We start from the raw sequence: 25,144 nt of genomic DNA, 5'->3' as shown, positions 1-25,144 counted from the left end.
ATTCATCTTTTATTCCCTCTTATATTTCTCATATAGAGATAAGATAAATTTAAGAGGGAATATTTTCCTTTTTTATTGCAAACTAATAGGAACTTTTTTCTCTCCTCCTAACCTCATATGCTTTGCTCTCAGAATGCATTTTTCTCTTTCTAAAATACCACCGAGAAGTGAGAATATCTTCCCATCAAAGGCTTAAAAATTCATCTCCTTCAAAAGTCATCTTGACAACAAGGATGGACATTTCTAGAAAAGACCATCTGATCTTTCTGCCAGCTGAAGGTCCCTGTGTATGTAGAGAGCTTTGCTGGTATGAACGTGTAGGTGGATGGCAGATTTCCCACATTGCACATCTAGATCAGGTCTAGTAGTAATAACTTCTTTTAAATACAGCATCACTTAATAGGGCTCAGCATATAGGTTTGTACCTTAAGAAAAGGAAATAGAAAGAAGTGAAAGATATTTTGGAAAGTCAACTGGGGTAGAAATGCTTTCACATTTTAAAAATAACACAAATAATAATTGAAATTATTTCTTATTGCCAGCCCCCAACCTGTGCTGTGATCCTGAATACAACAGAATGATGAACAAAAAGGGTAGGTAATGCATAATTGCCAAAATGAAATAAAAATGTGCAACTGAACTAAATATTTAAATCAATACAGATTTTGGCACTCTCTACTCCTGCAGAAACCCAAGATGTTAATAACAAGTAGGAGCCACAGTTTACCTTGACAATACTCCTTTGCATTCTCTAATTATAATTCTATTTGAAGGAAGAAACACTGGTTTAAATAAAAAAAATTCACGAAAACAGCTCCATTCATTGTATTCTTCAGACAACAGAGGTGTCTCTGACCTGTAATTTCCTGGACTGCAGCTCATGTACATATCAATGAAGATATAACAGCTCTCATTTGGTATTGGTAAAAATTTTCCTCAACTTAATGAAAGATAAGCTCTTAGAATGCAAATACCAGAAAGTTTGCTTATAGATTTTTTTCACCCATCTCATACAGTTGTCTAAGGTAGGATGAATAAAACTCAAGCATTACTATGCTGCTTAAGTAGATCTTCATCCAGACTTTCTGACTTCATCTTCCCCTTCCCCTCTAAACACACAATATTCTAAGTAGTATTCAGCTATGCTTGTATATGCACTTGGTACTAATAAGTTTAAAGTAGGAAATGATGGTGATGTGATAGCAAATGAATGTTGGCAAAACGTCAAAGGTCCGGTGTAAAATTTTATGAGCACGCACATTCCAATGTAATGTGGACGCGAGCCATCCACTGTAGTTCCCTTTGGCAGAAATACTGCAAGAAATATAATTTTAGCATATATTACAATTCACTTACGGGTGCTTAAAAACACATTTGTCAGCCTCCCAAGAAAGGTCAAAGAAACACATGGGCACACCAGATACAAGAGGAACTGGTGCATCCGAAAAGACTGGTTGAAAAGTGACACAGAGACAGATGCACCGAAGCTTTTGGACAGGTTCCTTAGTACTGACTGGGCTAAAAGCAAATACAAGTCTGACAGCAGGGAAATGTAAGTGAGCATGGCTCACTTTTCATTTGAAAAGAAGAAATTTTTACATTACCTGATTTCATACTCCTAAACATGTAGTCGGTGGGAATTAGAAGTTTTCAGGATGTATTGTAATAGTCACTATTACAATAATTCTTATTTATATAATCAATTAAAGTTCACAAATGGAAATATGACATTCACCACGCTGAGAGATCTGTAGTGAGTAGTATTTCTTCTTGTCCTAAAAAGCACATTCTTTAGTTGGCAAAAAACACCTGACACCTAGAAGAATTGACCTCTTCGAATGTTCATCTCTAGACACTGTTTTATCACAAAGCATTACAATATTTGTGAAAAAGGGGAACCTAGCCAAGGCTTTGAGATCCTCTGCTATAAATTTCAAAACCACCAACTCTCAGACAAAACTCTTCTAGAAAACATATGACATCCCTCAAAGCTCTATCTCTTCCAGGCTCATTAGCAGTAAGTGATAAAAGTCGTTAACAAGGGAGATATTTTTAATGAGCTTGCACAGAGGACTGTGGGTGTCTGCTAGCAGCCTGACCCCTTCTTGTGGTCCTTGTGCTCTTGTCTTACCAAAATAGATTTCTTTTGAAGTGCAATTCTCCTCCTTTGGCTTTTGTCATCACTTTATAAGCTGTAATGAAACAAGTAAACTAAAAACCAACCAAAATTCTGCTAATTACCAGCTGAAAACCTTCATTATGGCTGCACAAGAGTCTCCAAACACAACTCAGGTGCCCCAGATAGCAAGAGGTAAAGCTGCTTTCACAGCAGAAGTCGTATGGCATGTGCAGAGACCATGCAATATCTACTGCTAGTGACTGCTTAATACCAGGCAAAAACAGCCAACATCCTTCACCAAGGTCTGTGGGACCAGTATTATCTCATCTCCTCAGCAGCAGGAAGATTTAGCTCAAAAAAAAAAAAAAAAAAAAGGCAAAAGCAAAGATCCTTAAGAATTGTTATGACTGGAGAGGCCATGAGAAGTTAATGAAACATCCTACTGGATCATACACCCACAAAATCCCTACCATAAACATTGGCTTGTCCACAGGGCTAGCCTCAGGCAGAAGCTAATGGAGAAGACCTCTAATTGTGGAGTGGAAATGTGAAAGTAATACTGATTGTCAAAGATGCCCTGGGAACACTGCCCAAGACACTTAAGAACCACCTCGGTGACTTTTTCATTAGTCTCCAGAGTTTCCAAAAGTCTAGACTTACTATCTTGGAAATGTCAGTATCAGACAAATTTATGGTGAGAAGCAAAGTTCATGAGATAATGGGGGTGGGGAAAAGAGGATGTTGGGGGAGAGAGGAAGAGAGAGAGAGTGAGAAGAGAGAGAGATAGTAAGTCTAGACTTTATTTTTAATATATCTTCCATTTCATGACTTCATCTTGACTTCCAAGGATCTGGTTGATCTTGAGCTCATGAGCAAATAAATCCATTTCGTAGACAATGGCATCAGCTCATTTGACTATGACACAATTTAATAAAAACAACAAGCCTTGGTTTTATCCAATTAGACCAGCTAATGGCCAGGGATTCATTGTGATGCAGGTACAGCTAATGCCTAACTCAAAAAAAGCATCGATTCAAAGTTGCAGAGAAAGGCTGTAAGAGAGGGTCACACGTAAGTGAATGAATGATGCTAAACTAAGAGAATTTCCTTACGTGTGTCCTTCAGTCAAAGTTGGGACTAAAAGTAATGTAGATGACAGTCCTGCCCAAGGCTCCTTCCCTTCTTAGCATTCATCAGTCCTTAATTCATGGTTGTGTTGAACCTCAGTTGTACTGTACACATAGGTTCCTATGCAGCCTGAAAGCAATTAATGCTTAATAAATTTGCCTGTCACCTGATGAACAGGCAGACCAGAATGAGCTTCCAACCTGCCTGGTCAAACAAAGGAGAAAGACAAACTTGAAAACATTAAAGGGCTTAAAAATCCCCTTTGATTGTCATTAATTGATTTGCATCTGGTAAAGGCATCAGAGAGAGTAATGTGACAAAACTAAAAGGTTAAGATGTTTGCAGAACAAGAATAATCCTTATGATATAGGCAGGAAATATTTAACTCAGAATAAAGCTTAATGAGGGCAAAATAAAGCCTAGGCATGTGGAAGTGCTCCTCTTTGAGGATATTCTTTATACCCATTACTCTTCAAAGGTATTGCATTAATGTTTTTGGCAAAAGATTACAATTAAATCAGATGAATAGTTTCCAATGTTTTTGAATCTAATGTGCTCAAAAATGTTCTTTTGCTCATATTATGAATCTGTCATCCTTGTATTTTATTTTGGCAATTTGTATAGATACTGATTTCAATTATGTCAAGAATTTAAAAACAACATTTCAGCCTATTAATCTAGTTTATAACATGATAAATAATTAATTGTCTTTCATTATTGTTTTTTTGTTTACCATTTTTATATATATTGTAATTGTTTATAGTTTATTTTTGCTAAAATGAAGGATGACAGAATCACCTTAATGATGACAGAATATACACTCCCTTGTATTACAAAGAATCTAGAGGTAAATTCATATACACAATCAGGATTCTATTCCTCTCATATAATGGCTTTTTGTGCCATTATCCCAGCAATTACAACAAAAATAAAATAGATATAAGATGTCAACTACCAAAATAAAAGAAAAATTTCGTACCTCTCCTTAGTATAAGTGTATTAAATTAGGAGAACAAGATGGACTTGAGTGGAAACAAGGTACCTTTTCTACTGAAATACTGCCATAAATCTGACTCCCCATAAGTGCTTTGCTCAGAATTAGTGTCAGGAGCCAATACCATAATGCTCCTACTCCCTTTTTCCATCACACTTTTCAGCACTGAGGAACCATCACTCATCCCTGGGCTTTGAAGTGCATCCTCAGCCAGAGATCTGCATCCCACCACACAGCCTTAAGTAAATTTGTGCCATTTCCCCTAACTACTGCTGTATGTTGGGATGCTTTTCCCAGGCAGCTGAAGGATCACCTGTGTTACCAGCACTAGTAAAGTTAGTTTTCGGAGTCACAAAAGTATGACTGGAGGCAACATTGGGCAGCAAGGTGCCTAAACTTGCTGCCTGCAGTTATGGAGCATTCCAGTCTGCACGTGGAGCACTCAGCAACCAGCAGGCAGCCCCTTATTGAGATACAGGCCTAACAGAATCGACAAGAGTAAAAAATGACATCACAGAATGCCTTTTAGAACGCGGCTAATTTGTCACAGGCTACAAAGTCCGTAGTCATGTAAAAAAGGTAAACCCATACACTGCATATGCTACTAACAACTCTTGTATAAAACATAACAGTATAATAGGAAAACAGATATTCTAATTATTAATAGCTGTAGACATTTCAAACACTAAGGTCTTCCTGTAAAATTGCTGCAAATTTAGAAGAAATGGTATTAAACCATGTCCTCAATGCCTGTTGCTACTCTTCATCCTTTTTGCTACATAGTCCTTTGGACATTACTGTAGCTCTTTGGTTTTACCTAAGGCAGAGTAGCCTGCATTCCTGTTTAATCACTTGTGGCCCGATGTGCCTAACATTGTTTCCTGGGATCTGGAGGGACCAGAAACAGCAGCTCTGTAGGTCACAGGTTAAACTTTCTGTGATACATGCATACATTTCAAGCATTAATCCTGATTTTGATTTTCAGGATATTCAAGAACTTCGAGGCTCAGCTGAAAGAAGTGTATTGTCCTATTATAGAAAAGGGGGGACAGGAGGGGGAAGTGTATAGAAAACAGTTTTCTGAAAGGCAGCCTCTCTTCTGCCAGAATAATTTCAAAATACTAGTTGAATTGCAAGCACAATTTCTGTTCCTTGCACCTTTAAGTGGACTTGACTGTGGATTCAAAAAAATGTACCTGTTTATTCTCTGAGGGAAAACTATTTAGAATAAGTAGATGCTTACAATTACAGTAATGCTTAGAAAGCTCAGTTATGAAAGGATTTGGGTTGTTTGGGGGTTTTTTTGTATATAAGTTGCAGAGTAATCTAATGAATTGTACTGAAAATGTACGATTTTTGCATTCACATCACATTGCCCCGTCTCTGAGCACAAAGTCTCATAAATGTAACCAAGACAGATCAAGTTTCACTGAGAAAATTAGCCTAAGAAAAAAAAGCAGAATTCCCTTCCACTGCCACCCTGCTTCCCCCATACACTCCCAAGAGCAAGACAGAGGAAATGTCAGCTGTACAGAGAAGAAAGAAATTTGGTCCAAACTTGAGATTTCATGCTACATGCTACACGTATTTAGAAAGAGAGCTTTACATGTGCTGGTATTTATCAACAAAAACATGGCTGTATTTAAATTCACAGAAATTGTGAAACACACTGCCTTTACTTTTTACTTCTCTAAATTTTGTTTTCATGTGCAGCAGCTGGTGTGCATGGCTGAAAAGTGCTTATTTTAATCAGCTGGAAAAATAAAAGAGTTTATGGTACATTTCAAGTGAAGACATCTTGAATTTTTCACATGCTTAGTATTCAGTATTTCTTTTAATATTCATAAGTCTTCACTGAAAATTAGCACTTTTTATACTAGAAAAGGTTAATTTTTAACTTTCTTTCCCATTCAATGTAATAAACTACTACACAGCAAGGAAGTCAAGATGGTTCTTAAATGTAGCTTCAGCTATCCACACATTCCATGTTAAGCTGCAATGCTTAATGTAATATCTGTACAGGACTGGTAAACATTTTAAACAATGGATTATGTAGCCTAAGGGACAAAACTACAGCATTCAGAAGGTGGTATAATAGGTTTGAAGGATGACTGTGCACTTGAGAGGAGGCAGAAAAACCAAAAGCAAGGAAATTTGTACCACAATTGCCAGAAAATAATGTAGTCACTATGTGAGCACACCCTCTGGCACTCTCTTCTGTCAGGACAGGAGAGAAGTCTACAGTACTGTCATGGTCCACAGGCTACAAATGTTCCCAATGTAGCTTTGTATTCAAAGCTTTTGACAAAAAAGGTCAAAAGCTGTGGTTCAGTGAAAGTCTGGGGGCAATAATTCTGTGTTTTAATGACACAAATGACAATAGTTTTTCAACAATAGAAAGAACAGAGAGAGAAGAGAGACAGCAAAAATGGAAAATAAAATTAGTCTTATTTCATTTCCTTTCTACATTACTAGTTGGAATAAAACATAAAATATTGTTCCAAATTCCCTCAGGTGCTTGAACTCACTCTTCAAAATGAAAAGCGTTAATTACCTGCAGCAGTTGCGTTCATCGAATGTAACAAGATTTCATTTAGCCTGTCTAACCTCCTCATAGCTGTTATGTGATGTTTATTTGGGCAGTGAAGGGATGGCATGCATTTATTATCAAAAGACTCAATCCCAAATATGTGAAAAAAAAAATAATTCCTCAAGAATCAAAGGAAATCAGATCATTAACACAATACTCGCATCTACACTTAAAATTCTGTTGCTAAATACTGGCCCAGATATCAAAAAATTCTACAACTACTGCACATGAGACTGCAAACTGCATACAGCACTTCCAGGAGTGATGTAAAAAAATCAGTGTCTAGGAAAGATAAAATGTTTCCTACATGATATTAACATTATCATTTAGGATGAGCCAAAAAAATATCCTTTGGCAGGTTGAACTAAACTTGCTTGGGAAACTCTGTGATCAAAATATTTACTACATGCAGATGTTATGAACTTACAAACCAAAAAGAAAAACTTCTAATCCTTCCCCCTACACTTATTCTACTGTTTCCCTACCATTCCTACCATTTCATGATGTGCTTGTGATTTTTCACAGGACCTCAAAAGGTTCAGCTCAGCCAGGGAACCAATGGAATAACCTTCTGCTCTCTTGTTCTCCATAATCTCTTTTATCCCCCAGAACACGCCTTCCACCACCGACCATGCGTGTCGTCTGCATGATCCTTTTCTCCTTCAGTGACACCAGCAGCCTGAGTACCACAACTTTGTCTCCAGTATGATCCCTAAGAGCTAAATTCTGTGGTCCCAATGCAGATTTTTTTTTCTCTTCCTGCTTTCATAACGAAGCCAATAAAAATGGAGGGTCTGCTCATAAAATCAGTTCCACACATACTTGTCTTATGGAGGTGAATAATCCTGCTGATTTCAAAAGAATGACAAATGTGCATGAAGTTCAACATAAGTGTAACTGATTGCAGGCTCGTGGCCTGGATGCTGATCCCAGGATTTGGCTCCAGCAGCACAACCTTATGCAGCTTGTGCTGATAAGTCTTATTTTAATATTAGTAAAGGGGATATGGCACAGAACGTGTCTGTTAAAAGGTTTAAAATACATGTGTATTTTATTTAAGTAACGTTGAATTTCTGGGCAACCTCCCTAAATTCCTTCAGTTTGCTGAACAATTAGAATCAGCTTTGGCATTCTTGTGTAATGACGCAGCGGAGAATTAAATGACAGACCATATGTATATGAAACGTATGTAAATTAATACAAACATGCAGTAAAGTTAGACATATTATAAAAGAAAACATGCAAAAGTATATGCTGTTTTGTGCACACAAGGTTCAACACTGTGGTAAAAATCCTGCTGTGTTTGTCTATGAATTCATTCTAATTTGCCCCATCTATAGAATAGACAAACGTTTAAAACTTTTTAAAACCCACTTTTTCAAAGAAAGTGCACATCTGTTCACCAAGTCTGACCTGAATTTGCACACTGCATTGCATCCTTCAAAACATTTTTTTGAAACAAATTTTGATTTTTCAACAAAAATGTTCCTAATTATCCCCATATAAAGATAATTTTTATACACTATATGATACTGAAGCCCAAACTAGTAACAGATACAGAAAGGAAGCAGACCTCTCTTATCTGTGAGCCCAGGCACTTTTCTACAAGGGTTTGAAAGCCACACAGAGGCACTTGTGCATGCAGTCAGGGGCAGTGCTTAGATACAACATTTTAGTCATGGTGTTACCCACATAGAACCCTTCACTTACAGAATGTCACAAGTATTTTAACACCCACAGCAAGATGTCACACTGCTTACAAAGCAATCTCTCAGAAGTACAGGGAAACCAGATGATTAGCTTTCCATCATTTCGCTGGTGTTATTTTTCTGACATTCACGTGGGACACTTGACCCGGGGGCTGGTGTGATCCCAGGAGGAACAGTGGGACACACAGACCTGCCTCACACCAAGGGGGTCCTGGCAAGGGGAAGCAAAACTTGCATTTTCCTGCTGCTGCTGCTGCTCCATGGGCAAAAGCCAGCTGCAGCAACTCTCCAGCTTTTCCTGAAGGCAACAGCCTGAGAAAACCCTACACTTGCAGCAATGTTGATAAAGCTCAGAAGGAGAGAGGAGAGACAGACTGTCACTAGTACAGTTGAGCCAGGGCACAGGGCAGGGACGGGTCCAGCTGTGCAGGGACCAGCAGAGATGCAGCCCGAGTGTGACAGCTCAGAGCAGGCACCACCTGAGCTCCCAAATTCCAGTCCAGGGTCAGGAGTGCAGGAGCCCTGCTCCCCTTGCAGCCCTGCTCCCCTGGAGTCTACGATTTGCAAGTCACATCAGAGTTTCTGAAACTGGCACAATACCATTTTTTGTATGGGGGACTGTTTTTGGAAACAAGAATGAAACTATTGTGTTTGCAACTGCATAGTTTAGTTGTTGGTTATCTTTTTACAGAAATAATAAAAGCTTTGCCTTCATGCACGGTGAATTTTGAAACACATCAGTAATTTAGCGTAGAACTGGAAAAAAAATTAGGAAGTTAACCTGCACTCTGAGAGAAACCACTAATCTGGAAGAAGAAAAGAGCACAGCAGATTTTGGAAACATTTTCCAAAATACTTCAGGCCAAAATTTCCGCAGGGTTTCTGAACCATGATCATAGCATTTATGCATGTATGATGACTTATTACAGATTTCCATCAAGCCTAAGGCATTTAGTTTCTTAATTTGTTACATATCATAACAAGGAGAAAGTGAAAATAGTTTGTAATGACCACCAATGAAGAAGATTTGTAAAATATAGACTATATTGACCCAGGACAATAAGGAACAAGCAATTATCTCTCAGAATGATGTGCTCAAAAACCCTCTCCAAAAGCAGCACTGATTTATCATTAAAGAATGGAAATGTTACAATAAAAGCCCACCTCTAGTCATCCATCTGCCTATACCTCAATTAGGAAAAGAACTAACCTGTATGGTCCACAATCTAGATATAAACATCTGCTAAAATAAATACTTCTATAGTAATTTACTACTGTTGTTACCATGTTACAATTAATTGCTAGTTATCTTTGCAACAGGATAAAGTGCTAACAAACCCCCACAAAAACCCAAAACCAAACCGAACCAAACCAAAGAATCCCATAACCAAAAACCAGATATTAACACTGGTTGAACCTATCAGCAAAAGCAATCATCCTTATTGGGGAAAATTAATCATCACTGTGGACAATCTTAAGTAAGGAACATTTCCAATGGTTTTTGGTTAACTAATGTAATCTCAAATTAATTTGTATTTGCTCTTTGCATACCACCAGCTGGTCCAAACTCTCATTTGCTACTGCAATTTCCAACTGGTCTCAAAATCAGAACAGGCTTCTTGAATTTATGAGTGTCTGTTAGGAAGCTGGACAGCTTCCAGGACACAAGATATGAACGTGACCCTCTGATCTGCAGGCAGCAGTTCAATACTTCTCAAGGAAAGAGTTTTTGGAGTGTTCAGTAGGAACTGAATCTTGCATATACTGAACACAGCCCTCTCTGCCCCCCAAACGCTCCCCAAAACAGCACAGTCTACATCCATTCGTTCACAGTTGTACAGAAACTGGGAAATTTAGCTGACATCTGAAAATTATCTGGTAATAATGCATAGAATATCTAATAATGGACCTGGTTCTTGTTTCAGAGCTTTTTATATCCATTCAAATGAAAGTTGAATTGTAGAGCCAAAAGAAAAGATATCACACTCATATCCAAACCATAATACTAAGAATTCAGTGGTTTTTCCAACAATGATTTAGTAGGTCATGTACCCAGCAGCAATTTTTCTACAAAAAAAAAAACTTGTTTCTGTGTGCTAAGTGGATTGGTGACAACAAAAGTAAAACTGGTCACAGATTTTGCTGTAAAACTATTCAGTTTACCAAAAAGGTAGGGAAAACTACCAATTTTTCTTTTTGAAAGTAATTTCCTTACAAAGTACTAAACCAAAATATAGTTCTTTTTGACTTTCATAAAAAAAAAAAAAAAAAGCCAAGTGGATTTTAAGCATGGAGCTTTATTCCTTAGCCAGATGCTACAGATATACTGATGATCATTGAAGAAAAAAATCCACTAATGGCAGATCCCTCTATCACAGATATATGTCACTGCAGATTTATCAGTTTAATTATGGCATCCCAGAATGCCTAGGCAGCTGTTTTTGTTATTAACTATGTATCCTGTGGTAGTGCTAAGTTAAAAGCTTTCAGAAGAATGCTATGTAGCTCTTTGCTCACTGTTCAGCAGCTCCATCTCCAGAGCAGAGCAGAGCTGTTGCTGTATTTGACAGGGCACACATGACTGAGCTTTGATATTTATGCTGTGCACTTTTACCCAGAAAGAAAGAATGCAACTCCTGTACCAGTTAATTTCCTGTATTCTGTAATTTAGATATTCTCTTAATGCTTAGTTTCATACTATAATATTAATCATTACTAATTGATTTATGATAAACTAAAAAAATTAGTTTCTTAGCTTCAAGAAACTTTGGATTTGCCACTAGGTATTTCCAGATCTTTTGTTTTCAAACTGAGGATATGGAGCAGAAATACAGACTATAAATTGAAAACAGATAATAAGTGCTTTTCTTGTGAATGACACAAAAGCAGGGAAGGATTTAGATGGCTTTGTGATTGGCATTATTTCAGTGCTTCAATAATTCATTCCTTGTTTCATATACATTTAAGATGCCAAATATTTTTTAGAGGCTAATTATGCACAATGTTTTTAACTGTATACTCCTAAGTTATGTTGTGAATGGATTTAATAGTTCAGTAAGTGTAACCAAGTAATTTTGCAACCTCAGCCAATCTCAATTACTATACTCTGTATTACTCCCAAACCTTAAAATACACATAAGCTAAATGGAAACTCAACATTAAATACAAATAAATGCATTTCATACATGGATATTCTATATCAAGCACCTTTATAAATATTATATGTAACAATTATACATCAAGTTTTTCATTGTTGATAGATTCTAATTATTGATGATCCAGACTCTAGAGAGCCCTTTAAAGCTCCATTCATATTTCTTTATTAAAAGATTTGCAATCTCTGGATCCTCGTTGCAGGCTCATATTAAACCTTATGTACAATGGAGGAAAACGTCATATAAAATAAACCCTCTTTGGGGTATTATCGAGATCCATTTTTTATTACCTACTCGTATTTAAGATATGCAAGTTAAATGGCTTAGGTCTAACTGATCAAACATTTCTGCACATCCTGTATTGAATAAATACTCATTACTGAAAATTTTGCTTAAGATGACAAACAGTTACTCAAATAGAAGGAATTTTTGTGTTCTTACAAACTGGTAGACCTACAGCACATGCAAATATTTAGAGTAGGTAAGTCCTCCTACCACTATCACCAGCCTACTTACCAATGTGCCAGCCTTTCCTAGTATCTTCATAACCTGAATTTACTAGAAGTATAACAACAGCACATAGAAAAATCACTCCATGACTTTGCTTTTAAAGAACCTGAGCGTTCCAGAGTAATAACTGTCTGGAAGAAGAGCAGATAGTATCTTTCACTAGAACCTCATTTCATACTCTTAGACACTATTACCAAATTCAAATTGTAGCTACCATTGAAACCTTGATTTTATAGTCAGGTCATGAGGAGTATAATATTGTCTGGAAGATACAAGGTTTCAGTGATCAGAGAGATTCCTATATGGGTGTATACATATAAAATGGACTCTATAAGTTCTCTATAGGAATACTCAATCTCTCAATACAAGGATAAGGAGAGGTGCTGAAGTTCTGAATAAATAACAGAAAGCAAAACCAGAAAAATAGAGACATATAGATAAAAAAAAAAGTAAATAAATACAGTCAACACCAGGGAAAAAAAATTAAATCCTAGGAAATTTGAATATCTTACAAAAATCACTACAGGGCAAGTTCTGGATTAGACATCTAGACACCACGATTCAATAAAACAACAGTTGTCAAACTGGTAGCAGACACATCAGCTATTTCCTGTTCACTGCTGTCCATTATGGGAATAAGTTTACCAGATTACTAAATCTGTGTGAAAAATGCTCTAAATAAGGAATTCTAGTGGAGATCTCTTCCCTCCCCCCCCCAGCCCCACTCCCCCCCACTTTGTTATTTACATTAAAATAAGGCCCAGAGGCTGTAAACAGGATTGGAACCCAGAAGCAAGTTTTGACAGATCTTTGCACAGTAGTGTCTAAGCTTGCTTAACAAAATGAACATGTCTGTATACACACACACAAATACAAACACACAAATACAAATCACCCTTGCTTACTACACACACAAACATACAAACCTTATTTACATATTCAAACCCATGATTTTACAATTTCAGGGTCATAAATACTATATATATTTGCATCATATACAATGAAATGATCTCTTGGTCCATAGGTGGGTTGAGTAGATACTTCTTTTATATGAAAAGCAACCTAACACATAATCATTTGAGACCTGCTATTTTTGTAGGTAAACTCCATAGTACTCACAGAAAGAGATGTCATATACATTTTAGTATTAAACATTTTCCCCACACTTTTTGACATTATAAATTCATAATATATAAAGAAAAAAACAAGTTATACTTATTTGTTCAACATCTGATCAGTATTTTGAACATGGGATAAAGTAGATATATTTTTCTTATACTTTCTCATTTCTGAGCTACCGTAGCAAATAATTGATCAAGACTAGGGTAAAAATCCTTTAAGTAGGATTTTTTCCTTATACTTCATGTTCAAAGACATGAGGACGTGGTTTCACAGCAACTCTGTTAACTAGGCAAGTAGGAATGCTCTTCATCTCTGTCCAGAATTACAGAGTATTATGTTATGCTGTGGCTATCAAATCCATGGATATTCTTAGACACACAGCTCACTCTGCAGATCACTTTGCACCTTGAGACAATTTAAGTTTTATATCTATGTCTGCAATCTGAAGGGGAGGGAAGGCAGAAAGATAAATCTGTAATACATCTTAGTTACATATGAGACCTTTGCTAATTAGGTCTTCCTTGATCAGCATTCTTTAATTGGTATTTTTCTAATATCAGGAAGAGTTGCCTAATGTTTAGGTTTCTGCTGCTGCATCAAAAAGCCACTGATAATGCACAGCCCTATGCCAGTAGGGCAGCATATATTGAAAACAGAATTATTTATTGTTTTAAAAACAAAGACTAAGCAATGAAGTTATTTACAGTGTCAGAAGTGAAAAAAAAAATGGGGGAAGAAAAGAAGCGGAAAAAGCGTTATAAGCTGTTTCTGAATAGATAACATGCTCCCCAACATAATGGAAGACAGAAAAATAAAAGAGGACTGTACCACTGGGAAGACTGAGAGCCCAAATGACTCTGAAACACAGCGAAGAAAGCAACAAAAGGGACAGCAGAGAAGCATTTTTCTCCGTCTATCTGTAATTTTCACACATGTCACAAGTAAATGGCACATGTTTAAGAAATTCCTCAGTGCAGCCTATGAGGCCACAGTTATAAGAGCCCATACCATGGAATCAACTACACTGCCAGCAGAGAACAGACCTGGAGACAGAATGCATAACTACTGGAGATACCAAGGAAAGTCAGAGCTCAACGTAATGCCACGTATGACATACCAGAAATGCATTCAAGAGGCCAGATTTAGTAGAGAGGGACTGGGAGCTTTTTCTTTCAGTGGAGCTGAGGAGGACATGGATGTGTAGTGCTGTGTTGTGCCTTGCCATCAGCGATGAGAAAAATCTGGGTAATACACCAACTGTTGTGATTCCACAGGTTCCTGGACAGAATATTCCAAGATATTAAAAAATACCTGCACACATTCTTTTTCTGCTTTAAGATGTATACTGTAAGATTTTCAGAGTTACAATACACCTCAAGTTTCCATAAGCTTTCTGTAGGGTTTTTGTTTTGGGGTGTCTTGGCTGTACAAGGATTAAGAAAATAAATGTAAAACACCTTAAGATTTGTTTCCTCCTTTCTGTCTCTGGTTCTTTTCAAAGTTGTTTTTTTTCTAATCTCATAATATTTGCCTCATGTTCCTTTTCCACCCTGAAGAACCATATCTACTGGAAGAGCTTGCCTGCTAATATTCTCGATTATTATTTAGAAAAAAACCCTACAGAATTCAAAACAATATGGTTCAACTAGGTACTAATGCATTTATTTATGCATTCCTTCATTCTTTTCAAGCAAAATCTGATTTGGCCCTACATCTTATACATCTTCTAGATAAAGAGGGTATTATTAAAAAAAAAAAAAAAGTTCATGTTCAGGCATAAGCCAAATGCAGCTTGGTGAATGTGACAACAGTTCTTATCTACACATAAGTAAATCAAGGCTGTATTTGCTCCATACAGTTTTAAGGGGTTTCTGACATTATGAGTTAAATTCCTTCTGTTAAATGTTCAGGTAAGACAAGAAACATTCTCCCTTTAATTCTATTTTATGCTGAATGACATTAACTTACTGACTTTGATGGCTGTACCTCTGTTATTTAAGATAAATATTTTTAGATATTCATACTCAGAACGTTTTCTAAATAAATTTATCTAGCACTACGCTTTTATTCAATAAAAACAAAAGTACCAGTGATTAGAAGCTCATGAAGTAGCCAACAGAACTGTTTGTCTGAAAATCTACACATCTTTAATAGAGAAAGAAAGAATGAGGGCAGGAAGGAACATTTTCTGGTTATCTAGAACTGGATATATTTAAACTCAAGGGTTGTTTAATAGGTTCTCAGGTTTTGATTTATTTCAAATTGAAGGGATTCTGTCCCACATCAAAGACGTCTGTTAAAGAAAAAAATAAAGATTCCTGTCTTACAAACCAAAAAAACACACCCAACTTTTGGTTGAACACATAATTTTCAATTCAGGAGCAGGTGACAGTAAAATATCTCCCAAGGGTAGGGTATTTAGACTTTTACGGAACTAAAGGACCCTGTTCTGATGAAAGCCGGACATTCCTCAGTGCTGGGATCTAACGAAAACATCAGAGTTCTACTAAATTTTGAGACTGTCAATTTAAGAGTTTTACAAGAACCATTTAACATTTATCATCACTTTCTGCAAGTTACTTTTAGACTGGAGAAATAGTTACATAAAGCAAACAATCCTTGCATATAGTAAAAAAAAAAAAAATGCACAAACTTCTTAAGATGCATGCACATTTAAGAATGATGCCTCTCTGCAATAACCTGTCAGCTATAATGGGTTCCCATAAACAGGAAATGGTATTATAAAAACAGGAACAGATTATTATCATCTCTGATGAGAGAAACTACATAATTTCTTTTTCCTGATTATGCTCAGTGCAAAGTCCATCAGGGCGAGCACTTTCACAGACCAAATAACAGGAAATTGTAAGGTCAGAAGAGAACAGTGAAAGTTCCTGTAACACAACTGTTACAGAAGCTTTGTGCCACTGGAGATCAGCAGGAAAAGGCAGAAGAGGCAGGAGCAAATGATGTAACCTGGGAAAGTCAGCTTTTAAGTCTGGAAGAAAAGAGCTTGAAGACCCTGCAGGTTACTAATGAGGAAAGAAGGGAAAAGGGGCTGGAGATAGGCTTGTAAATATATCAAATGAACCTGAAAGCCTGGAAGGAATATTGTAGCTGGAAAAGGCTGTAAAGAGAAAGGAGATCACAGCAGAAATACTACATAGGAGGATGAAGAACCACTAGAGGCTCTAAGAAAGGAGACATTGAAATGCTGGATGCAAAATATTAAAAGAGCAAATCTGGGAAAACAAGGATAAGGTGCTTCCTTGCATTAGGAAGCCAAAGTTGAATTTGATGCGTTGAGGTATTAGCAACTGGAATACTGCAACATTCGTCATTTAGATAATTTCTATTAATGACATGAGGGACATTTTCTTTGATGGGAGTGGCTGACAGAAGACAAGCTCTAGGTGTTCAAGAAGAAAGCTGAAAGACAAATTTGGGGAGATACCATGGTTCAGAATTTCTTGGATGTCAAGAATGTAGAAATTATGAAACTGATATTCTCGTTCGTCCTATAATGCCCAGAACAGGAAGCTTCTATACTTTAGAACTAGGCCTTACAAATCTTATAGGTTCTAAATGGTATGAAAATTAGTTAAAACAGACAGATCAGTTTTAGGAACATATGCTAACTTTTAAATATGCCTTTAACTGCCTATACAAACCATTGCTGTAAGAGAAATTGCCCTCGTCTGTTTGGCAAAACACCATTTCCAGAAGTGAAGCTTGCTCTTGTTGAAACACAATTAAATATTTGTGTTCAGATGATGAATTCACTTGCTTGTTCTAAACATTCATTATTTTGTTTTTCTTATAGATGTAGAATCCAAATTTGCACAAAGGTTTATCACTGTACCATTTCATTAGTGCACAGAAAACTGAAACTGTTGGAAATGTGCAACTGTGCCTTGTGCAACAAAAGCCTATTTATAAATTATGACTCTGTACACAATATGCCTTGGGGATTGTTCCTGTTCTAATCAAATACTTTTGCAAATTTGTTGCCAAGAACTGATAAAGTATTTACCTGTAATAGTTAGGTGAAAAAATGATACCATCAGGTAAAGTATATTTTCACGTATACTTTGGATGTTTTATTCACTCACTAGCCAGCTTCTAAAGGTTCCACGAAAAATTAAATCACATAGCTTAAATATTTGTCTGCAAATAACACTGGTTAAATAACTCTGCAACATCTGGTTTCCTCTTCTGTTTGCTATTTGAGCGCTTTCTCTGAGTATAATTAATCCTTATAAAATGGGAATAAAGCAAGTTATTGTCTTCTGGAAACCGATGAAGTACATTACAACTACAGACAAAGGGACTGTACTTCATTCTGCACAGCAGAGTTAAGATACCCACAAAGAGAAAAAAAAATGTTTATGTTCATATGAAAATGGTACTTGGAGCTCAGAGGCCTAGATTCACTTAACAAATTTAGTAAATTGAAGTACTTAGAGTAACCACATAGCTGAGGAGGAGAATTTCAGACCGACAGTTTGAAGAGTTGGAAAATAAAAGCACAGAGAGACATGACAGGACAGTTTCTGTCTGTCTTGATTTTCCAGGGCTCTGTGCCAACACAGACTGAATTTGTGGGCCAGTACAGATAATCAAAGTGGGGAAAAAGAACCAGTGTGTGAATGGGGCTTCTATGGGAGCTGTGGCAACATACACAAGTATTTGCATGCTCATGACAGTATTGATCTAAGACCAAAAAAAGGTTTTGTCCTCCCTGTATCCATCAGTCTGCACAGTAGAACAAAGCCACACTCCTAAGAAATCATCTTTGAATTGAGGATTCATTACTATAACACTTCAACCACCAGAGCCTGAAAGGTTAGCTCCAACCAAGCTGTTTAAAAAACTCTACACCAAAAAAGGTTTTATTATGCTAATTACAGAAGGCAAAACTAACATATCCCAATCTTTCTTTTAGAAATCAATAAAGCTTTTGCCATTGATTTCCATGAGCATACGTTTAACATAAAAAGGTCAACAACAGCCACTGAATCTTGTGAAAAATACTGTTCTACTCTCCTGTTTCTGTCACCTAAAAAAAGAGAAGCAATACTAAATTGAGCTACATTTAGTCTGTACCACTGGTCCAGTTCAGGTACTTGGTCTACGCCTAAAAATAAATTAAAATAAAGGGAGTATTTTTTTTCTTTAAATCACTTCTGTGACCTCATCAAAATCAACAAAGGAGATGCATTTTGATCAGTGAATTAAATATATCTATGATGCATAATAAAATATTATCTACTTTCCATTTCTGTTTTGAGGTTTGATCTGATTTTGCCTTGTAAGTGCAAAGTGTTATATTTATAACTTTCTTTGTTCATAGAAGACACCTTTTATAATCAAAGCTTATTTTACATTTTAACAAGGTATTACCCAGAAAAGGTTTCAGACTTTACTGAAGAGGCTGGTCCAACTCCTCAGCTACCTATACAAGCTACACCTTGAACCATAGACTCCAAAACATAACCAAGAGCTTGTCTTTTCTCAAGAAAGCCTAAGCAGGACTGTGCCTTAGGATGCAACCTTCAGTATCCCTCAGCATTTTAAAGTGTACAACATATATGAACAAAGAGTGAGGGATACACATAGGAGTCACACAGTCATAACATTGTAAAGCACAAATGTCCACTATCCATCGTATTCAGTTTAATAAAACTTTATTTTTACAACCCTCTTAAGAGTAGGATCTAGGCCTGCTGCATACCTAGACATGGACTGAACTTTGCTCGCATGGATCAAATTAAAACCATGAATTTGCATTACCAGTTTGGCCAAAATTAATTAAGTACTCTAGGTATGCCACATTACACAGTTTCCAAAAATCGGTTTGCTGAAGGAAATCTTCCCGGTGAAAATATCAGTTGTGTATTTTTCAGTATGCTTCAAATTTCTGCATTTTTCTGCATCAATTTGTTATGGAACTATCTTTCATATTATCCCTGCTTTTATTTTGTTCGGTGTTTGTTTTTAAAGTAGAGTCATAAATGTATTTCCATTTCATGCTATTCCCTGTTAGGAATAAAATGACGGTACTTCCAAGAAAGAAAATTACCAGGGAATCTGTTCTGCATTTGTAGGCAGGAGTGAGGCACTTTGAATGGAGAAGAAGAATTAAATTAGCCCCAGATATAGGGGCTGAATAATAGCCATGTGTTTTTGAAGTGAGTATCTGCAAACCCTTTCCTATAGATCCTTTATAGTCTGAACTTTATAACAATATAGGTATAATCTGGTAAAAAGTTTGCTGCCCTACAGCAAGCACCAAACACTTTTTTTTTTCTTTCTTCCAAAGGGACCACTGATCTTTGAATAAAATATTCTTACCTTCCCCCACATCCACCAGTTTAGAATGAAAGCATATTCCATGTTTAAGATTCTATATTTACTTAGTTTAAATATTTATGGGTGAGATGTATATACAGTATTGAATAAAACAGAAACCAGATTCATTCCTTAATGAGTGGGAAAGACTAGACTTCGTATGGGGCAAAAAGTACTGTTAGAAATTGTCACTACTTCTTTCAAGTCAGCAGCCACAAGAAATGTTGTCTTCTCAACTACTGTACAGAATAACAAAACCAAAAGGAAGTGTTATTAGTTTTTCTTCTACATTATCAGATTTTTATGACAAAGGTTAGAATGTTCAAAAATGTGTTTAAATTTATTCAGCTGTTCTCATAGTTTCATGTTTCACTGGGCTGCTACACTGCATTATGTTCCCATATGACTGGATTAAAGCTATCTAACAGGTTGGTGAAGTTATTAGTCCAGCAACTGAATACTTGTTCAGAACCTTCTTCAGCAAGTATTGACAAGCTGCAAAAGTCATATTGAATTTAGTTGGGGTTTTTTTGTTTGTTTGAGGGTTTTTGTAGGTTTTCTTTTTTAAAAAAAAACAGGCCATCAATGGTATTTAACAGATCAGCACTCCTAAAGACTGCTCTTCATCCAAAGACACTGATATATTAAAAATGGTGTTTAACCCAGTTGTAGGGAGATTGGACAGCCCAAGGGAGAGGTAATGGGATACAGAGACTTTAACCTTTAGGTCATCAATTTAAATTCAGCTCAAGTTGATCATGACCAACATTCCCACGTGATGAATGTTTGTTAGCCTGTGTAAAGGAATAGACACAATAAATATTGGTGGACACATTACCAAGGTAACTGATCCCTTTTGGTAATCCCAGAAGAATACCTACACTCTGACAGGCCACGAAACAATCCCGATTCCTCTAGTTTCATGGAATCCATCACTGACTGCATACTACAAAACAATATCTCAACCACTGTCAAATTACTTTCCAGAGGTTTGGGAATATATTTTTCAGTAAATGGACATTTCAACTAGAAGCATCTTCCACAGTGATCACCACTGAGTTCAGCTTGTCATAATAAAGTGTAATGTGCAAAAACACAGAGAGAAGACTATATTGAAAAATGCCATTGTATTCATTGCTGTTATATCCCCAGTACTACTTCTGGGCGGGTTTGGTTGAACTGTTAAAAGTAGGGATATAGGAAAAACAGAAAAACCTGAGACAGCTGACAGGAATAACCAGAGGCATGGAAAGACAGTTCTATATGGAGTCTGAGATTGAGATTTGGTTTAGAGTCCAGATTAACAAATGTTGGCTGGTATGAATATATAAAATAATGATTATTACAGGCATTTCTTCAGAGCCTGGGGGTTACAAATAAAGCTAAGCACAAAGGTTCTTTCCTAGCCTATAAGAATTCTGAAGATTTCAGAAAGGTCTTGTTAGTATTAGGACAAATCCTTTCACAATTTTCACAAAAGCAGAGATACCCAACCTATTACAGACAATAGTCCAGTGGTAAAGACAGTTGCCTTGGATGCATTAGATATTCAGCTGGATTTAAGTCTCTATTCAGCTGGATTCAGAAAAGGAAATTGAACCAAAGTCGCATGTCTTAAAGGATAATGCCCTAACTATTAGGCTCTGGGTATTGTAATGCAGATTTCTCTCACGGTTTCTTGTTGAGCAGTTCCATTTCCAATAAATTAGTTATTTGCTATTTGAAATTAAAGTTTTCTAAAGGAAATTTCTTTAAACTACCCTTGACATGAGAGAGGTTTGATAAAGCAACCGTTTCTATCGAAAACACTGCCAACTTGAAAATTTCTCTATTAGTTTCAGTATTTTTAAGAGCAAATATAAAAAAATTCAGACACTTGTAAACAAGCTTTTTTCTTTCCGGCAACACTAAAGAGGAGACAGCAAGACTCTGCGATGCAATCTTTTCCTGTTCAAGATACCAAATGATTTGAGGCTGGGGAATCATTGCTACTAATCATCCATCAATGAATCACTTCTATAAAAAAAAAAAAAACAAAATACATAATAAAATTTAAAATGTTTTCATTTAAAATTGATTGAGGGAAAACACAACAGCATTCATACTTTTTCTTTTTTTTTTTTCCCTAACTGACAATGAAGTTGATAATTTTTATAGCTGGGAGGATAAGGCCTTTAACTAACATATGAGTCATATTTACTGTGATTTACTTTTACCCTTCCAATCTGTAATCTTGAAAATATGCTGTTCCCAAATGAAATAGCAATTTTCATGTGATTTGAACTACAAGCCTGCTATAGCTGGCCTCATGTTTGACTATTATCTGACTCCATCAAGATTCCTATTGATCACAACTTTTAATTACTGTAACTACCTCATGCAGGCCTTCCCAAATTACACTGATTCAAATCTGCTAGAATCATGTAATATGGTTTATCCATACTTTTACAAAATTTATTCATTTTTGGAGACCTTTACTCACCTCCCGAGTTTTCCACTCATAGTTTTCTGTAGAAATGTTTGTTTTCTCCATTGTCCTACTCAATTTTTCCATTCTGGTTTTCATTCAGTATTCTCTATCCTTCTCTGCCATTACGTGGGTTATTACAGTGGTTTTTTTAGTTATTTAGCCCAAATTCATCACACTGTTATCTAAGGACCTGCTTTAACATATTAAAAAACACTTTAAAGCAATTAATTCAACACGGTGCTAAGAAGTTCCCTACACAAGTAGGTGCCCATGCACACAAAATCATTAATATGATGTTGATTTAAAATCTTTATCAGCTTAACTTCTGTTCACTGTGGAAGGAGACATAATGTTAAATTGTGCAAATGGTAGCCCTTCTAAAGCCAGATTATGAGACAAGGAATGTGCACGGAAACACAAATGCCGCCAAATGAACTCAATGAACAACTAGGACACAGATTGCATCCTTCTACTTCTGAGTGCTATCCTACTATATATAAACCTTCATTGCAATGATACTAAAGAGGCAGAAAAAGACTTGTCTTTAAAACCAGCAGCCTGTCACAAATATAAGTTTCTATTCCCAACTCCATCACTCCAATTCACCATATTACAAAGCAGCAATAGTTGACATTTGGATACCAAACTAGGTGATACATCTACTGCCAGAAAAGCAACGTGTAATGAAGCACATTATTCCTCCAGTGTTTTAAACAGGTAGAAACAATAATAAAAGAATTGCCAAGGAAATCCACTGTTCTATTTTTATGCTGTCTGTAGCTCTTCAGACTAAAAATAATTCACAGATGTCATTTTGAAAATTAGCATTTCTATTAAAAAGAAAACCAGACTCATCCTAGTTGATCTCAGACATTGGCTTACTCACCAGAATATTCCACTGAGGCAGATAAATGCATTTGCATGAATAAGGACCTGCACTGCAGGACTTCATAAAAAACACACATGTGGCAAAAAAAAAAAAAAGAAAAAGAGTCTAGGAATTAAGTCAGCAATTTTGGCAAATATTTGTGTTATAACTGCAATGCAGTTAATTTAGTTAACTATTCCTGAGATCTGCAATGCAGTTATTTTAGTTAACTATTCCTGAGACCAGATCTAACAGACACTGCTCTACACAATTGCCTGAACAGCATTAACATATTTAAAGCAATTTCACTTTTTAAAGCTTCAAAACACACTGTCAATGCACTTTTGAACCACAAATTCTTCCTGTCATCTTGTTTAATTACAACACATTCTTTAAAACTTAACTTATGTTTGAAAAACAGATTCATAAAAATCTCTCAGTTCTACATTCAAAGGACTTGTTAAATTAAAATAAACTAATTACAAGCCTAAAAATATGGGAATTCAAAATGGGTCATGAGGAGAATTTAGGCATGTCTAGCCAAAATGGTGATCCTGAAGGCCCTTACCTCATCCTGGAGATTCTATTCTCTAAAGACAATACAATTTTTGATGGCAAGATGGGCCAGACCCAGCAGCTGCATCTCTGTGATGGCCAGAGTTTACTGGCCCGGCCAGGGCAGAGCATCTCACAGCTCAGCTTATGTTTAAGCCTGACAGGGAGCTAGGAATGAAACCCACCCCTGCACAGGTGATCTGAGGAGTTTGATCCACCAGGTGCTCTCAAAGCCAGCCTAAGCCAGCCTCATAAACACCAACCAGGTGGGTTTCCTACAGAATTCCTCAGGTGCTATTTCTTTCTAAAATGGTACAGGAACAGTCATTCACAGTCTAGCAGCAGCACTACCCATCCCAGGACCCAAATCCCCAGGTCCCTTTCCTTCTTTGGTCTAGGACTCAGAGCAATGTCTTTTAGTGGAATGTTCGAGTCAGTCGGCTGCAGGCTGTGGTAAATGCTGGGACAAAGGTTGGGATATATCAATGTTCTCCTATTGAAGCGCTATCATTGTACAGAAAATAATTCAAGATTCAGTGGGCCAGAGAAAGAACACAAGAGGGAGCAAGAGTCTGTAGCCTAGTGATCTGGGGACTCAGCTGGGAAAAGGAGTCCTGGGTTCTGGCCTTTGCTCCATAGAAGGTTCATGCAATTTATCTAACAGCCTTTCCATAATGTAAGTCTTAGCTTGAATGTGGCCATGTTTTCCTTCCTGATCCAAGTCCATAAATAACCTTTTGCATAATCACATTTATCAATTTGAGTACTGCAAACATCAACATATGTATTGCATGCTTTTAATGCTAAATTTTAAATAGAGAACATCAATAAAACTGAAATTGGCCAAAAACCTGAAAGCTTATTTCATATTCATTTTCCTTTATAAGTACATAGAATACAAGAACTTACTTGTGATCAGGTTAAAAATACTATCAAAATGCAAATACATGTTTTTACCTGTGTCAATAATGGTGCTTTGAATCACTACATTGGAATGAGCTTTTTCACCTCATCTTTCTCAGGATGCGGTAAGATCTTCAAAAAGTTGCAATAATAGTAATAGCCTTCTAACATCTTTATTCTTCTCAGTTTCTGATTCTCACTTAATGGTATTTTCATTTGCTGGTTCTCATTCCCTAGCACAACAGTGCAATGTCATGCAGGCGACTTTAAATCCAAGCAGGGTTACCCTGAAATTCCCACTCCAACAATTTCATGGACATATTTCTGGTTTTGCTAAACATTCTTTTCATAATAGCTTCATTTTGGGCCTAAGCCTACATAACAGGGTCCCTTTAAATAATATTCCATGCCTTGAAAAATATTACAAAAACTGTTATATCAAGGCAAGTTATGCAACAGCTCTCTATGGTTTTAGCATATTTACTCTGTCACGCCATATGTGAGACTGCAGCCTCCACAACAAAACCTTTACACACTGAAGTCATTATCTCTGTGAAGTCTGCAACTGGCATTTAAAACTTATTGATGGCCTGGGTATTGGTGGCTCAGTAGGCAGCACTCTTGCCGGAGGCCCAGGAGGTCAGAGGTTCACATTCTGCTCAAAGAACAA

At 36.6% G+C, this 25,144-nt stretch overlaps 1 protein-coding gene across 7 annotated transcripts in view; it reads right to left on the bottom strand.

The window, feature by feature from the left end:
* ERC2 (ELKS/RAB6-interacting/CAST family member 2) overlaps nt 1-25,144 on the bottom strand; it is a 425,018-nt gene that overhangs the window by 32,188 nt on the left and 367,686 nt on the right. The gene's annotated exons all lie outside the window — the stretch shown is intronic.

This window comes from Manacus candei, unplaced genomic scaffold (assembly GCF_025592945.1).
Source record: "Manacus candei isolate 608988 ecotype Guabito, Panama unplaced genomic scaffold, ASM2559294v1 h1tg000082l, whole genome shotgun sequence".
NCBI classification, from domain to species: Eukaryota; Metazoa; Chordata; class Aves; order Passeriformes; family Pipridae; genus Manacus; species Manacus candei.
The sequence above is the reverse complement of the archived record's forward strand: the minus strand, read 5'-3'. Positions and strand labels throughout refer to the sequence as shown.